Genomic DNA, 17,870 nt, shown 5'->3' on the forward strand with positions numbered 1-17,870 from the left:
TTGTGTGGTGATAATGAATTAAACTTTAAAATGAAACGGTCAAGTTATCATGGTTGAATCCTACTTTAAACAGAAACATTCATTTCAGATGCGCCTCTGTCATAGAAAAGAACCTACTGTTGATTTTATGTCAGGCCTTTTGGCTTGTGTGGTAATAAAACTTCTCGAATGCACTTGTAATGTTCGACTGTGTAAGATGTTAACTTTGGTCAAAATTGTCTGTTCCTTCTTTCGGATTATTTAAATTATTGATATTTATCAAACACATTCTTATTCAAAACCTATCTAAGAACATCGCCAGACAACTAAAGTACCTTTGTGAAATTTCATAAAAATCAACCCAGACGCTTTCGAGTCCATAGGAAATGAATGCGCACACACACACACACACACACACACACACACACACACACACACAGTATATTTTTATGTAATGGTAGAAATAGAGATTAAAAAACTTTAAATTATTCAAAACCATTTTAAGATAATAAACATCATAAAATACAGATATCAAATAATAAAATTAAGGAATAGCTTCTTTTGTTTTATTTGGATAATATAGACTACTGTTTTTATTTTAGTTAATGCTAGCAAGGTGATTCGACGTTGCCCAAGATTGAATCATGATGAACAAATGTTTCACACACTATTTTTATTGTCATCAAAATCGGTGAAAATGTTCGGATTTTTTTTTTTTATTATTTTATTTGATCATTTAATTACAAATAACAAAAACATCTGTTGATTTTATCACAATTTTACTTGTGTAAATATTATTCAACATTAAAAGAGCATTTTGAAAATATAAAATTTAATTATATTTGTGAGATTCAAAATTTGGACATAGCATCAGCTGCCTAATTCCGCCATTTTGAATTCAGTAAGACACATAACAAAAGTTCTACAGTTTCTCACCATGAATCTTTTGTAAATAGCATGCCATGGAAAAATTATAAAGATCAAGGTCAACTTGCTTTATTTGAGGTTTAAGATAAAAATACATATGGCATATTTTAGATTGATTTAAGTACTTGAAAATGGTTTATAGATAAAATTTCAGGGTGCAAAAACATTGGAGTTTTTTTTTTTTAACTTTGTTAGTAAAGTTCACGTTTTTGGTAAAAGTCAAATGGTCATAACTTAAGAATTGCTCACCCTTGAGAGGAAATATTGGTGCCATTTGTAGCATGAAAATCTATGTGTTAAAAATTTGTAAAACTCAGTTCATCATAGTCTGGCTCATGTTAATTTAGCATAGAATTATAGATAATACATTTTTTCTGTTTACTCAAATAAGTTGCATCTTCTGGTTTTGATGGATCAACATATTCACCATTTTGACAGAGTTGAGTTACTCAAGTTTCTGTTGATAGTTGATTTTCCAACCATAGCAGTGGTATGAGGTTCATACCTTCATTCCAATTACATATATTATAGTGTTAGGAAACAAAAATTCATTTAGATTTAAATTTGGTTTAGACAATGCCACATTCTGCGCTAGGATCAATTACTCTATTCATCCCCGACCCCATTCATTCTGAAACACAGATTCCAATACATAAGCTTACATTGTTGACTTCAATAGCTCTCTCATTGAGAAACCCTGCTATTAAGGTAGGTCAACTAGAAGGACAACTCTGACCTCCTTCCACATAAAAAAAAAAAAAGAGAGGCTGAGCCTCTTTTGCTGCAACCTTCACTTCAGGAATTGCCCTCCCACTTTGCACAGACTGTGCATGTGTACGTAGGGGAGAGGGGAGTCATAAATATGATTCACCCGCAATAAAACCAAATTCATGACAAGACCCCCCCCCCTCATCTTGCTTAATACAATTTGATGGTTGTGATAGAGTTTGTTTTCTACTGATTAAAAATGCACGTTAAGGAAACTGATTTCTATTTCAAATCGATCAAATTGCTTTAAAATTAATTGCTTAAATTCTTGAATAATAAAAATAAAACTGATCATTTACCATAGATGATACTCATTTGTTTTACAACTCGGATTGACACAGCTTTCACGGGGATGAAATTCAGAAGACAATCCAAAATGTAATATTAAATAGCTTAGACTGGTTCAAAACAAACACACTATAAATATGCCGTCTTTTTCTTTGCCCAATAGGGGATCCAATTAAAAACAAAGCCCTATACAAAGACTAAACAAAAATTTTTCAATTTCCTATCAAAATGTTGTAAAGGTGATATCCATTTTGTATTAAAATTTTACAAAGGTGATATCAAAATTAAAACTGAGGCGATGTTAATTTCATATTAAAAATTAAATATTCAATTTATTTATTTTTTCTTTGGTAAACTTGTTCTTAAAAATACAGCAGGATATATGGGTCTGTATCTTATGTCTGAAAGTAAAATGTAAATTACCATATATACTTGTGTATGTTGATCTTGTGTATAAGTTGATGCGCATTTTAAGACTAAAAATTGTGTCATTTTAGGTATTACCTGAGTAAAAGTCGATTAGATTCTAGACAAGTTAGAGGGTCTGTCTCATGGCTTTTTCTTACACAGATAATTTCCTTTTTGGTGTTTTTTTGTAAGACATATTATAAATTGTTTCTCGGCATCTATGAGCAATAATATGTGCATTTACACAAGTGGTCTATTTGATTTCCAAATATAGAACCCACCTGCTGCACACTCACATGCAACAAACGCAAATGTTGCTAATCAGACATACTGATCAATGACATGCTGTAGATTCCAGGTGCAGTAACTGTTTGTTTTTTTTTTAGACATAATTTATGTCATATACCATAATAACGAAAACGCATACATTGCACGAGCCGCAATAATGTGAACGCATGTGTTGGTGTCATTAAATTGTTAAAACTTGTTGAACTTGGGGGAGAACGACATATCATAAACACTACATTTCCTAATCTACTAAAAAAAAAAAAATATATATCATATCGAACTTAGGCCTATAGCTACATCTAGAGAGTGAACATTGCAAGAGCTATTCCAATTATTATTAAGCCTCCCACTAAAAAAATGTGCATGTTGGCAAACACACTGCAGCGGGGTTCAGAAGGAGTGCAATTAATTACCAAAATTACTGGTATATACTGAGTGCACAAACAAAATGGCGTTTTCTATCTTATGATCAAGCGCGGAGTTGCTCATTAACATTTCGAAAAACATTACCCATGTATAAGTCGACTCCCAAAAATAACCTTAAAATTATCTCCCAGAAATTCGACTTAAACACAAGTATATACGGTAAGAAAAAATGTTTTTTTCTATATTTAGTATTAAAAAGGCATTTTGTTTTTTGACTCCAAGTTAAATGCATATATCTTTTTTTTTTTTTACTCCAAGTTAAATGCATATATCTTTTGCATGATAGGCACTATTTTAAATTCTGATAATTCTCAGTTTTACCCTAATTCTTTTTGTATCTAATATATATTAATACTGTATTTTTTATCTATAGCTCAAATTATTTCTCCCCATTCAAATTAATAAAAACTAATTAGTTAACTCCCCATGCTCCAGATTTACATACTTCTTCCTATTATGAGAGGGGGACTTACCTTCTATTTAATATTAATTTCTTTCAGAGTAAAAAGAACTTTATTTAAGTAGATACTTATCTATATTTTGTATCTATTTTTATATCTATATTAAGTAGATCTATGTTTTATATCTATATTATCATTATTTAAATTTTCCCTGATGGGTAATATTAATTTCTTATTAAATTGTACACGGGTGATATTAATTTCTTATTAAATTGTACAAGGGTGATATTAATTTCTTAATTAATTGTACAAGGGTGATATTAATTTCTTATTAAATTGTACAAGGGTGATATTAATTTCTTATTAAATTGTACAAAGGTAATATTAATTTCTTATTAAATTGTACAAGGGTAATATTAATTTCTTATTAAATTGTACAAGGGTGATATTAATTTCTTAATAAATGTTCTACAATATTAAAATCGTACAAGCAGTATTAGTTTTTTATGAGAGTATCTGTTGGTAACTCCTGATGCCATCTAGTAACTAACATAGCAAAGTTTCTGATAAAGAGGGAAGAACTGCTGTTTTGTGGATTAGAATCTATCCATATAACACTTATGGCTGGAGTTTCACCTGGGAGTGATTTTTCTTTTTAGCTCCTTACTTCAAATGTCTGGACTTTTCCTCATGAAAAACTAACCTTGTATCTAACTCTTCCCTCGTGGGAAGGCAAGTAAATGAAGATAAACAAAATTGTTAGTTTTCTTTCTTCTTTATTATATGGGTTGTAACAGAATTCATCAAAAATACTAAAACCATGAATGGTTAACAATAAAGTTTATTATCTTTGTACAGGCAAACATAAGAAATAGACACAAGAATGATTTTTCTTAGGTGAGACATAAAATGTTCTTTGTCAAAAAGGCTAACACTACTACGACTTGATGTAGTCAGTATTTTATGCCATGAGTCCAAATATTGTAGAGAAATATTTGGACTCACAACCCTAACATCGAGAAATTGATAAAGTATTTGCATTGTTCATTTCTTTTGCTCTTATTTCTGCCATTGCAAATTCGAAAACTAATTCAATAAAGCAGATTAAGTGATCAGAAGTTCAGGAAGAATTCTAAAAAGTTTTTCAGGGAAACTTAGAAGAGATTGAAACCATGAAACAGAAAATTCTGCTAAAGAAAGAAAACCAACTCTTGTTAAAGTGAAAATACTGAAGAAATAATTATAAGTAGTGTTGGGACGATTAATAAAAATCAGAAAAATCAGAATAAAAAATTGCTGCATTTTTTTCGACTCCAAAAACGATTATTTTAATTGTTTGTTTGTGTTGCAAACTTAATTTTCCATTTGTTAGTCAAATATATTTTATTACTTTTAAACTATCAGTAAAACTGAAATTTATATATATATATATATATATATATATATTTTAATTTATTTTTTTTTATTATTCAATTTTCACCCCAAACAAGGCACAGTGCCACTTTGAAGCAGGGGTCTACTATCAGGGACTTAATTAGCGGGGTCATTATGAAGAGAGATGAGTAGAAAGATGTTTGTTAACATTACACTTGAACTTCTGCATATCATTGCAGTTGGGAAAGCAGAATCCCGGAAGGGAGTTCCAAAGACCCGCAGTTCTGGGGAAGAAACTATTGGAGTAAAAGGCTTTCTTGCACCTAGGGATCTCTACTGTAAAGGGATGAGACTTAGTAGCTTGTCGGGTTTATAGCTCACAAGTAAATTTTCACATTTGCAAAAATATATGCACATATGCACATATGACAAAGCTTTTGATGATAACCGGGGGGGGGGCACAACTTTATAATTAAATATTTTGAAATTTAGAAAGAATCAGAATCAGTAATTGTATGGAAATCAGTGTAAAATATTGGAATTATCCCATCATACATGCTGATTAATCTATACTAAGTTGTTTGGAAATGTAGATGTCAGAGCTAGCTTAAAAATGATAATTTTTTTAATTTTCATATGGAATCTGCTTTTCCTCAAAATGGCAATGCTTCAGGTTTTTAGGGTTTTTTTGTGTGTGTGAGGGGGGGGGATATCCTGTTTTTTTTTTTTTTTTGTTTTACCAAACTACTCATTTTATCCTTCTCACTTCTGTTTTATATATAAAAAAAAAAATTTAAATGTAGGTGTGCAAGAGGGGGAGGAGTATTTTCATCCAGAGGGGGGCACTATACAAACTCAATGTTGCAAAGCATTTTGGCTAACAAGAACTTGCAGAAATCAAATTATGATGAAGAAAGAATGTTTTGTGTTTTTATCTCTAAGTCACACCCAATACAATGCCCCCCCCCATGAAATATTTCATTCCTTAAATCTAACAGAATGTTGTATCTTAAAATATATTTGACAGAGGATAACAATTAAATTCTTTTCTGTTCACAAGACTTAGTATATTCCACCACCACAAAACATTAAATATTATTATCTCTCAATTCTTTGGCAGAGAGACAACTGCGCCATGGCCGTTACTAAGATGTAGAGGAAGGGGGGCATAAATGGGTTTGCGTTAGTGACTCACCAATCTTAACCGCAGAAAGAGGGGGGAGGTGAATGCCGGAAAAAAAAAAGGGACAGGAGGGAGTTAGTAAAAAGAAAAGGGAGGACAACAGAGGAACTACAAGGAAAGGGAAGCCTGTTTAGCGGAAGAGAGTCAATTAAAGCCAGTAGAGTTGAGTTTTCCCTGGGTTCGCTAGGGCAGGGAGAGTAGTGATTGTATAAAAAATCATAATATAAAGATGGAGAGAGGGAGGGAATATATATATGTGGAGAGAGAGATAGAGCTATGGAAAGGGAGACTAATCTTTTTTTTTTTTTTTATTTCTTTTCTCTCCCCCTATAAACCATTATAGAAAATAAAAGAGGAATAGAGATTGAGAGAAATATTTTTAAAATCCTTGCAAACACTTTTTTCAAAGCAAACACTTTTCCTAGATACCTATCTAGCGTTGGCCAATCAACCTTTTTATTACACAAAATATTCAGAATGAAATTGATCATTTTTGGAACATTCATTTCAGAACAATTTCAAGGGATGGTTTTTTTTTTTGTATTTGATTTGATGGGGTTGAGAGCTGGAAATTATAGATGACTGAAAATCATCGGAATATTGGAAGAGATTGGCATCATGATGATACGCACTGCATGCAAACATTTGGAAATTTTAGCTGCAGCTCAGTATTCTTTGAAGACCGTGGTATTTTGCAACAAGCTGATATCAGTTGGGGGCCCGATTGACCGTACAACTAAGTAGAAACAAGTAAAATATAGTAGAATCCCGGGATACGTTTTTTTTTTCATCAGGTTACAATGTGGAATACAATGTTTTTCCAGCCCCTGGTTATGGTATTTGCCCTGACCTATGGTGTTATTTATAACGTTATTTGATTATATGTGTATTATATACTGTACTGTATTTTGTGAATAATTTTTAATGCCGTATCCCCGAGGTTCTAATGTACAATAAATGGCAAAGAGGCCAAATGCAGATGAAAAGGATGTGAGTTAATGAATTACAATAAAGATGTGTAAACAGTGGCTAGTAGGCATTTCGTGTCTGCACAATGAAATTTATCAAGAGGCTGAAGAAAAAAAAAAAGAAAAAAATGGTGGCAAGATCCAAACAAGACTTTGTCGAAAGAAATTAGCATTGGAATAGTGACTATGAAGAAAGTGATGAATGAGGATCTTTATAGAAGAGTCACAAAGGGTAACTACACATCGACCCAAAAGAACTGCCTTACAAAAGCCAAATAATTACTCAATAAGGTCAAACACCCAGTCGAGCGACAAATGCTCTGGTTCTTTGCAGATGAGAAAAATTTCTGCCAAAATCAGTTGCACAACATATGGTTAATTTCCGCAAACTGTGATAGTGTTTGGATGAATTAAGAAAGGTTATATATGCCGCAGCAGGAATCAGAAGTGACTATCTAAGAACTTCTGACTTAACCCTCATCAACTAGCCTGATTACAACCCCAATTGTGTTTGGGGTTTAGTTGAGAAAGACATGTTCCATATTGCATGCAATGTCAAAGATGAGTTGAATATCAGAATCAAATTGGTGTTCAGGTGTGAATCACACAGTAAAAGCTTCTGTTCAGCTATATTAGGCAAATGATGTTTGAAAATACATCAATTATTGGCCAAGATATGACATTTTTTTCTTTTCTTTCCGGAAAGTGTAAAATTTATCTCAAATACCATATATGTTAATCATTTACTCAAAACATACTCAGTCTATACCAATTGTAATGGATTAAAAATCTTTCTCATAAATAAGGTTTTTTTATTATAAAATTTTTTTTTATATAAATTTGGAAAAAATCCAAGCTAAATGACTGCCTTTTTATTGGGTTCCAGAGAATATATAGTGTAATATAATAATTTTCTAAGTTCCAACTATCAAGTTTAGGCTATGTTTTTGGGAGAAAATGTGATTTCTTCATTACGATAATAATAATTCACAAAAAATATGAAAATAATTGATATAAGTTAAAATAAATACAGCAACACCATAATCTTTGAAACAAGAATGGCAAAGCATGTCAGTTGCATGAACCATGTTAAGTTGTCTATAATGGTGTTTTCTCTAAATTTCTGATGAGTATGTGAATAAATATGTAGCAATAATATAATTTTGCAGACTTGTTAGTTGCAACGCAAAACTTCTTTTGAAAAATAATAAATAACCAACTGAGAAAACTTGATGTTTAGAACTTGGAAAATATATATAACACTGTCATTTAGCTCCACTATTATAAATTTCAGTTATCTTCTTCCTTAACTAGCCTCTTTCTCACCTTGTTGGACAGATGGTGACTATATTTTTCCAGCAGTTTTCATTTCGATATTTTATGTGTATGATGAAACATTTTTTACTCCAACATGGTTAAACTAAAAATAAGTTATTGGAGAGTGATGCTGAAATTTATTTCACTCTAAATAGGATCAAAATAGGAATTGAGTTAATTTACTATTTCAGTTTTCTTTTTTTTAGCAGTTTTTACTATTTTTACACTTATTTTGTTCTAGCTGGGGATGGAGCATTTACTGGATGTCAGACATTCAACAGCAATCTCAAATTCCAACATAGAAATCTTTTTAAAATTCTAACTGTCCCTTCAACTGAAACTGTATCTCTCTTGCATTTGGTTCTCTGGGTAGTTTTTGAAATTGTTTCATGAGTCTGGTTGCTCCTATAATGACTGGAATGATGGAGCTCTTACTTTTTTTTTCATGTCGTACATAAGATCTTGGTATTTCGCTATCTTTTCCCTCTTAGTTCTGTTTAACCTGCACTTTAATGTGTGTGTGTGTGTGTGTGAAATGTTTGTTTACAGAGATTTTAATCAAACTTTTGGCATGGCTCAATTCTGACAAAAATAGAACTTTTCTGAAAGATCCAATTGCCAAAAAAAAAATAAATAAATAAAATATATGGTAACGTAAATCAGTTTCAAATATTTCTCAAAGTGTCAGGTTTTCAATTCATTTAAATCGATGTTCTAAAATCTTCACAATGACATGTTCTTGCAAAAATTCTTGCAAATTATATTGATAGACTGATTAATATCACATTCTGTAGACATTGCCTGAGGGCTGATGTAGATGCAAGTAGAACAGCATCAGAAAATTCTTAAATTTTTGTGTTAGCAAGATGACCTGATTTTGCTGGTAAGGTAAATTTCACGATCAATGTTTACATCAATATCGATAATTATATTATTATCACAACAATCAATAGCATTATCTCGTAGCATAAAAAATGACAAGTTTAATTTATTATAAAAACAATCATTTCTAAATTTCATAGATTTCACAAATTTACACTTACTATGTTCTTAAATTTTTCAGATGAGGATATTTGAGATTATTATCTTGAGTGTTATGCTCGCGTTTCAGTCAATATAATCTCTGATCTTCAGTATATCAGTCGGACTGGAATCTTTCTGTTGAACTCAGGAATTTACATGGAATTTCAACGGATTCACAAGGAGCCAAGGTGTAATGATTAAAGTACTTGTTGTAAGTGACACTCTTTTGAAGGTTGAAAGTGCTGGTGATGCTCAAAATATAATTGTGAATTACTTTGGACTTCTACCCAGCAATGACTGATGGAACGAGAGCATGCTACCTCTGTAGATTGAATAAAGGGTTCCATTCAAAATTCTGTGCAGATTCGAGAATTTGACAAGATACACCTGAAGAAGGTCAGAGGTTACATCGACTGAAACATAAAAATACCACTCTAGATAAGAACAGTAGTCTGAATGATAGATATGAATTCATTTAATAATTTAATCTAAAAATTTAGTTTAAAGCCAAAAATTTTTTTTTCTATTTGACAGTCTAAATACTTTGAAATTCTTGCAATTTTTAAAGGATCACAGAGTAATTTATTTTTTGATTTCAACAATTAACAGTAAATTAAAAAGGCTGACTTGTTTATGAATAAACCAAAGTACATTTTTTAATTATTTTTTCAATAGATTTCAAAAATTTCATCGCTACTGCATTTTTTATAAAAAAAAAAAAAATTATATATATATAATGATCGGTTAATTAGTTTAACAATGAATCTTGTACATATAAACACACCTAGCTTTAAATAGATAAAAAGATTATAAACATGAATAGATTATCCATGTTTTTAATATCATAAAAAGAAATCTTAATATTTAATGAATTTCCTTGAAAATAACTATAGTTGTACTGACTGACTTACTAAACAGTGTTTAATAATTGGTTTTATTTTAATTATTAGTACAATTGCTGGATAGTTCTAAGATTACTATCTAATGTACTAAGTAACACTAGACTTTCATCTCATATGTCACTAAGTGCAATAGCTTAAGTGATTGGGATCAAAACCAAGAATAACAATTAAAAAGAAAAAAAGATCAATTAACAGCAGGATATGTGTATGTGTGTAAAGTAGTTAACAGCACTTGAAATCTAAAATTGAATCTTCTTTTAAAGATTTTATTGAGTCGTTTTCAATTAAAAAACAATGATCCTTAAATGATTAATATAATAATTAGTTTGTATTGGAAATAAGAGAATTACAAAAAGTCTTTGTGACTCAATATCCAGTTTGAATTTTGATAGAATGTATACTTTAGTATTGTCTTTTAGTTTTCTCATTATTTTATTCTAGTCGGGGATGGGCATTCTACCAGACGTCAGACATTCGCCTGCTACTTCAGATATTCTCTCTTGCACTTGGTTCACCGGGTATATTTGACATTTGGTTGCTTTTGTAATTATTAGAATGATAGAGATCTTCCTAAGATTCCAGTTTCTATTAAATCATTTCTCTTGAGAACTTGGTGCAATGGGGAAAAAGGTGTCTGGTTAATTTTAATGCATCCAAAACCAAGCTTCTATCTTTCCTTCATCAAAGCTCTGATCCCCGTCTGGTATCAACTAAAATGAATGACTCATCTTGGAGAGGCTCCATGTTTTGACGAGCTTTTGAGTCTAATCTTTAGTCCTGATCTGAAATGGAACCCGTACATCAAATCTGTTGCCAAGGTCGCTGGAAAAATGGTTGGATCATTTTACAGCTCCAGTAGATATCTCACTGCTGATGCAATCCACCTGTATAAGAGCCAAGTATGTCTTAGGATGGAGTACTGTTGCCACATCTGAGGAGGAGCTACTTGATACACACTATCCTGTCTTGACAAAGTTCAAAACCAACTTAATAGCTTAAGGGAAGAGGCCCTCTTCTCTTCCCTGCAGCTTCTTTCCCACAGAAGAGACATTACTAACTTGTCTCTGCTCTATCATTATTTTCATGGCAAGTGCTTGTCTGAGCTCTGATCTATGGTTCCCCCTTGCCAAACTTTCAAACACTCATCTAGCTGAAACAACTATCAATAATTTCCCCTATTCTTTATCTGTGCCTAAACCTAAACGTGGATTCTTCCTTAGAACTGTGGAACTCTGTTCTGTTTGTCTACTTTTCAGCTGATTACAATATGGATGTCTTTTTTAAAAAGTACATCAGACCTCAATATTTTGTTATATTTTCCTCTCAATTCTGTTTAAATTAGCATCATTGGGGACACTAACTTCTACTAAGGTTGCTTCTTGTTCCATATCACTATGTCAGGTTTGATAGCTGCTTTCTAGGTACGTAGCTGTAGGAATTGAATAATGTATGACTTATTTCCAACTATTCATTCTGGTATATATTCCCAGATCTTGCTGCTGCATTCAATATTTTACTTTTACAGATTGTCCCATGGAGATATTCACACACTCCATTGTGTTACATTGCATAGTAGCCGTCCTCCCAGCAGAACATTACTGCTGGAAGTCAGATGTCTTACATTCTACTTCTGTGTGGCAGAACCTGCACTTGCTATCTTTACAGAGACCAGGCATTGGTCATCAAACTCTGACCTTGGGCAACCATTAAAATCCTCTCTTGATCATAGTGGAGCAATCCTCTTTTTAACCAGTCTATAGTTTTCCTTATCTATAAAGTCATGGATGAATTCACCCAGAAAATAATGAAATGGTGTTGGTCCATTCTTCCATTTTTTTGCAATGAAAAGTTTTGGTGTATTTTTGACAATTGTTTTGGGCTATTGGCTATTATTCAGTCTACATATGAACACTCAATTGCTAACTTAAATCATAATAACAAGAAAAACTCGTAAACTTACATTGTTTGTCATACTGATATTAGTTGTATCATTAGTTAAGAAAATTGGTGAATACAAATGTCTGAAAATACAAAGTCCAGCTTCCAATTTTCATTAATTAATCAAATTTCATAAACTAATTTAAAAAAGTGCTCTTAAATTTATTTTACTAGTGGGGTAAACTTTTTACTAAAAACACACATTAACCATAAAAAGTGTAGGTTTTAATCAAATAATTTACCTTGAAATGGAATTAAAGTCTTAAATTACACTGTTGTCATATTGTGTCTTGGTTGCAAAATGGGGGTTAGCTCAAACCAAATGCAAGATGCAGCATTTAAATTTTGTCTATTTTTCTTTGTTTTCTTTAAATACTTCATACATCCTGGAAGAATTATTAGAGAATTTCCTAAGAAATCTTTCATAAAATTTCAATATGTTTAAATTAATACAACTTAAAGTATAATTATTTGATTAAGAACAGTCAAACATTTTATACTTTAAAGAAAATTAAGATCATTAAATTAATTCATTTTGGAGACAACTTCAATTTGTTTTAGCACACATCCTGAAGAAAATAACTTCACTAATTATTCTTTAGCCTCCATTTGTTTTAAACAAAAAATTTTATTATCAAAATCTAAGTTCATTTTTTGTAGATACAGCAGCATTTTTAAAATACTTTTTGAACATAACTTTATTTTAAAGAAAATAAACATTTCATTTGTTAAAATACAGATACAACCTGAATATTTTTAACAGCTCGTTTTTCTTTAAGAAAATAATTTATTCAGTGGTATTTTCTACTATTAGAAATTTATTGTGCTTTCAGAGTTTGTTCGTATGCAAACAGAAGCATGTGATTGGTTGAAAAGAGGAATAGGCAGGATACACATTATTAAGGCAGTAGTTTTCAATGGCAATCTCATGCAAGTCTAGAAGATCTTTTAACCGAATACTTGCTTTCTAAATTTTAACAAATTAACATAAAATAGCATTAAAAATACATTAGATTATTTTAACTAAGTGACCGTTTCTTTATTTTAGTGATCTGGAAAAAAAAAAGACAAAGGCTATGCAGCATTAATTTTAAGCAAATTATTTTTGCTTAAAAACAATTTCCAATGCTTTTTGCCAACGAAAAAAAAATATACATTCATTGTAGTTATTCACTTGCAAATAGTATTTTACTTTTCCACAAAATTTAAGCTTTAAGGTAAAAATGAAAACTGACAATCAAATACTGCACAATAATAATGGTCTAGATAGAAATATAAAATGATTAAAACAACCTAAGCGAAAATGGACCTTGGTTTTACATTTTAGCAGCCTCGAAACTTTTGCTTCCCTTATTCCCTGTAGTCCTCACATTCCATGAGCGATGTTTTTGGCAAAGGGGGAAGAGTTGCTGTTTTCTTGGTCAGAATCTATCTACCTAACATAGGTCTTTATTTTTGAAGCATTTTCTATGTTAGTTTCTTACATCAGGTGGCTTCATATTTTGTCTCAAGCGATTTCCATAAAAGATTTTGAGAAAATTAACTTCCCATATAAATACAACTACAATATTGATAATTTTTTAATAATTTGAATTTTCAACAACAAATAAAAAGTATGTTTTATTGATTTTTCATTTCTATTTTGGTAAATCTAGTTTCAATCTTAATACTTTTTGAAAACATGTCATTTAAAAAAAAAAAAAATTCAAATAGTTTTAGTTTAAATACTTCTGAAAACATTGGGTATTTGGGGGAAAAAAAACCCAACTTTTTATTCATTGTCAAAATTTCTGACCAGTCCAACTTAATCCTTTTCCTTGGAAACAATTAAAGAGTTTATTAATAGCTCAACATTTAATAATAATAAATGTATTAGTCTAAATATTTAATGGAATATTTACATAAGAAATTCTCACATACAAATAAAAATAAATGAAGTACTTTAACACAATCCTATATCTCTCGACAATGGCCAAACACCATCTCAAGATACATTTATACAACTTTTCATAACTATGAGACAAAAGAAGAATAAAAAGATTTCTAATCTACCCAGTAGTGTTACTACTCTTGACCAAAGAGTCTATCAAATATGTATACATGGCATGATGATGTATGGAAGTGAAATCTGTCCAGTGAGGGTTGAGGATATCTGTGGCATGGAGAGAAATGATATGAAAATAATGATGGATGTGCAAAGTGAGTTTAAAAAAAAAAAAGGCTCCGATCTGATGACCTCAGTTTTTCCCCAATATGAAGACAGATTAATAAAAATTTTAAATCAGTGTGGCAAAAAAAAAAAAAAAAAAAAAATCACTTGTGTTTCAACATTACCAAATTTTATATGTAAAGCAAAACACAATTCAAGTATAACAAAGAAACAAGGAAATCCCAGAGGTCCCTTCATGCTAAAACCAAAATTACTCGTCCTAATTTAATTTTATTTTCAAAAATAGATTAACGAGTGAAATTAGGATTTCAATAAAATGGTACAGAATGTTACTGACAAAAGTCGGAAGTGGATGTTTAACACAGACTTTTAAGTATAAAAATTTAATTAACCACAGCTTCCGTACAAATACAAGTAAATAAAAAAACAATTTGCTTTATATATATATATATATATATATATATATATATATATATATATATAATGACAGACCAGTTATATCATATTGCAATTTAATGTTTATTTTCAAGCAAAAATCTCATACATTTCTAGAGAAAAAAATCTGTTAATGTGGGAGAAGCTGTTGACTTTCCAGGCTTCATGTGAAAGTTTTATTTTTTTTAAGGGAAAATGTCTTAATTATTTTAACTAAATTTACTTTGATTTCTGAAAAGTTTTTTCAAAGAGACTATTTGATGTTCATTTTTTTCTAAACATTTGACATTTTTAGTTTTGGCTTCTACTACTTCAATATCACCAAGATTTTGATACTTATCTGAAAGCTCTTCTTTCTGAATGTGATGAAGTTTTCATCTGGCAATTATCTCTGAAGGTGGGGTGGGGGGTTATATGATAACTTATATTTCATTCAAGTATGCTGTGATTTTTCTCCAGAAACACATGAAAGATTTTTTTCTCCAGAATCACAGTATAACTGATCTGTAATTTTATTTGTACTCTTACAAATATTAAGTTAGATGTGTGTGTGTGTCTATATGTTTCATGATAATCTAAAATAATGAATCGATCATTGTGAATTTTGGATTATACTCTAAGCAACACAGTAACATGAGCACATTCTTTTTACAAACATTTAGGGAATGTATACATATACAGTTATGTGTGCATATATATGCATAAATGGTTTGATAGTAGATTTGTAGGGATAGAGAAAAGCCTCGGATGTAAGAAAATGTTTACAGCGATAGAGAGAACCAATTTTACAAGAAGCAATGGGTTTAATATATGGACCCCAAGAGTTATAGAGCCATCTCAAAGAATCTCTGGAAAAAAAAAAAAAAAAAAAAAAAGGGACATGTCGGTGATTGAAGGACAATAATTGAATCTTCTTCCTCCTCCTCCCTGGTTGTGTATAGGTTTTTAAGCAACCGTCTTGGCTCAACCACAGTCACCGTTAAGGCCAGTTCACTAAATCTCATTTATCTGCTGACGTCAGTGTTCTCAGTACTATGTCAATTACGTGCCTTAATTTGTTGAATTTAAATAGCAAACAAATTGATTTATGTTCTTATTAGGTTTTTTGTTTTTGCAGCACCTGCAAAGAATGGAGGAAAATGGTAACAGTTTCCACTGCTCAATGTGGTTTGTAAATTGTTTAAACGCTGACTGAAATTAAAGGAAATCAACTTTGCCTGCGCAAGGTCAACAAGTGCACTCTACAAGTGGAGCCATCCATAAGAATCTCAGGAAGAAAAATGATGCACCTGCGATTGAAGGACAATAGCCGAGTCTTAATAGGATTCAATGAAAGAAACCATTTCTTACCCCAATCCATAACTGAACTCAAATCAACTTTTAAATCAACTGCATATTTCAACTAATCCGAAAAAGATGGATGAGAAGCAATACCAGAATAGAGGGTGGTGTCATCAGCATAAATGTTCATTTTCTGAATAATATTCTCTGGAGGGTCATTTATATGGAAGAGCTAGTGTTGGGCCTAAAATAGAGCCTTGAGGAACTGATTGGAATTGATAAAAAAAAAAAAAAAAAAAAAAAAAGAGAAGATACTCCATCAAGAGTTACTTGCAAGATTTGATCAAAAAAGAAAAAACCTCATAACGTCAATAACTTTACCACCAATACCATAACCTCAAAGTTTATGCAGAAGATCAGAATGCCACACTGTCAAACACCTTTGAAATGTCAAGCGCTTTCACAGAAATTATCCATAAACCAACAGATCCATTCAGTTACAATAGCTAATACATCAGCTGTTGAAGAAAAATCATGAAAGCCATACTAAATATCACTAAAAAGACCCAGTCTTTCCAAAAAAAAAAAATGAACAAACCTGCTGTTGATCAACCTCTCCAAAACTTTGCTAATAACAAAGAGAAGACCAACAGGATGATATTTAATTGATTTAGATCGATCATCTGCATTTTTAAAGATAGGGATAACAGAGGACTCCTTCCAACAAGAAGGGAAACAGGACGGAGACAAACAGAGATTGAATAATTGTGAGAGGATAGTAGAAAGTTCAAACGAACAACAGGAATCAAATCAGGACTGCAAGCTTTAGATTGGTCAAGACCAACAAGAATTCTGATCAGTTTTGAAAGGAAAATCCGGAAAAACAGCACCAGAATCATCAAGTAAAAGAATTGTTAGCAAAAAGCCTTATCCTTAGAAGATGAAATGACCTGAAGATCATTAAAAAGAGAATGGATAGCAGATTTGCCACTATCAATAACACTATTATAGATTCTCCAAAAATTACATGAGCTATCCTTTTGAGATCAGATAGTCTCAAATCCTTTAAGAATATCTAGCCTCACAAATTGTTCTCTTGCAGGGATTGCTAGCTATTCTGTAGGATTGTCTAGAATCCTCAGAACCATCCTGATTAATTCTTGTTAGCTCATAAAATGAACACAAATGTGACCTCATAATGCAGTAAGCTGATGAAATAGATTGCTATATTTACAAAGGATGAAATTCTAGGAACAATATATTTCATGACGTATTAAAGAAAAGCAATTGTTAAGTAAAACGAAGCAAAGTATTGTTAAACATTTTACTTAATTGGTTGATTTGAAGAGACTGACACAAAGTTTGATAAGAAGGGACAGACACAAATTTAGCAATTTTCATTTTTCTTATATGAGAAATTAAAAATATCAGCTCAGTGTGAGGTATTTCTGATTCACCATTGCAAAATGGATCACCACAACTCTATGAAGCGGCGTTGCTCCAAAGGTGAACAAACTTCCATGTCTTATCGAATTATTAAACTCTGAAACCATCATGCAGCATGACTTACATGGAAAACATAAAATTTACATATAATCGAAAAAACTTAATTTCTAGAGTTCTCAGGCAATTTCCATAAATATGCAATTTTCTTATTTATGTATTAAAAAAAATGAATGATATTCATAAAATAAAGCACTAAATAATACTTATGCAAACCATGGAATCAACAAGCATTGAAAGTTTTGTATTCATTTAAAAACTGTTTTTGGCAAATGTATGACCTCATCATTT

At 31.1% G+C, this 17,870-nt stretch overlaps 1 protein-coding gene across 9 annotated transcripts in view; it reads right to left on the reverse strand.

Annotated features, from left to right (window-relative positions):
* The window catches only part of LOC145259173 (homeobox-containing protein 1-like), a 294,675-nt gene that overhangs the window by 197,699 nt on the left and 79,106 nt on the right, over positions 1 to 17,870 (reverse strand). The window lies entirely within an intron of this gene.

The sequence above is a fragment of the Euprymna scolopes genome, chromosome 34 (genome assembly GCF_053919585.1).
Source record: "Euprymna scolopes isolate OS-2025 chromosome 34, ASM5391958v1, whole genome shotgun sequence".
Taxonomy (NCBI): Eukaryota; Metazoa; Mollusca; class Cephalopoda; order Sepiida; family Sepiolidae; genus Euprymna; species Euprymna scolopes.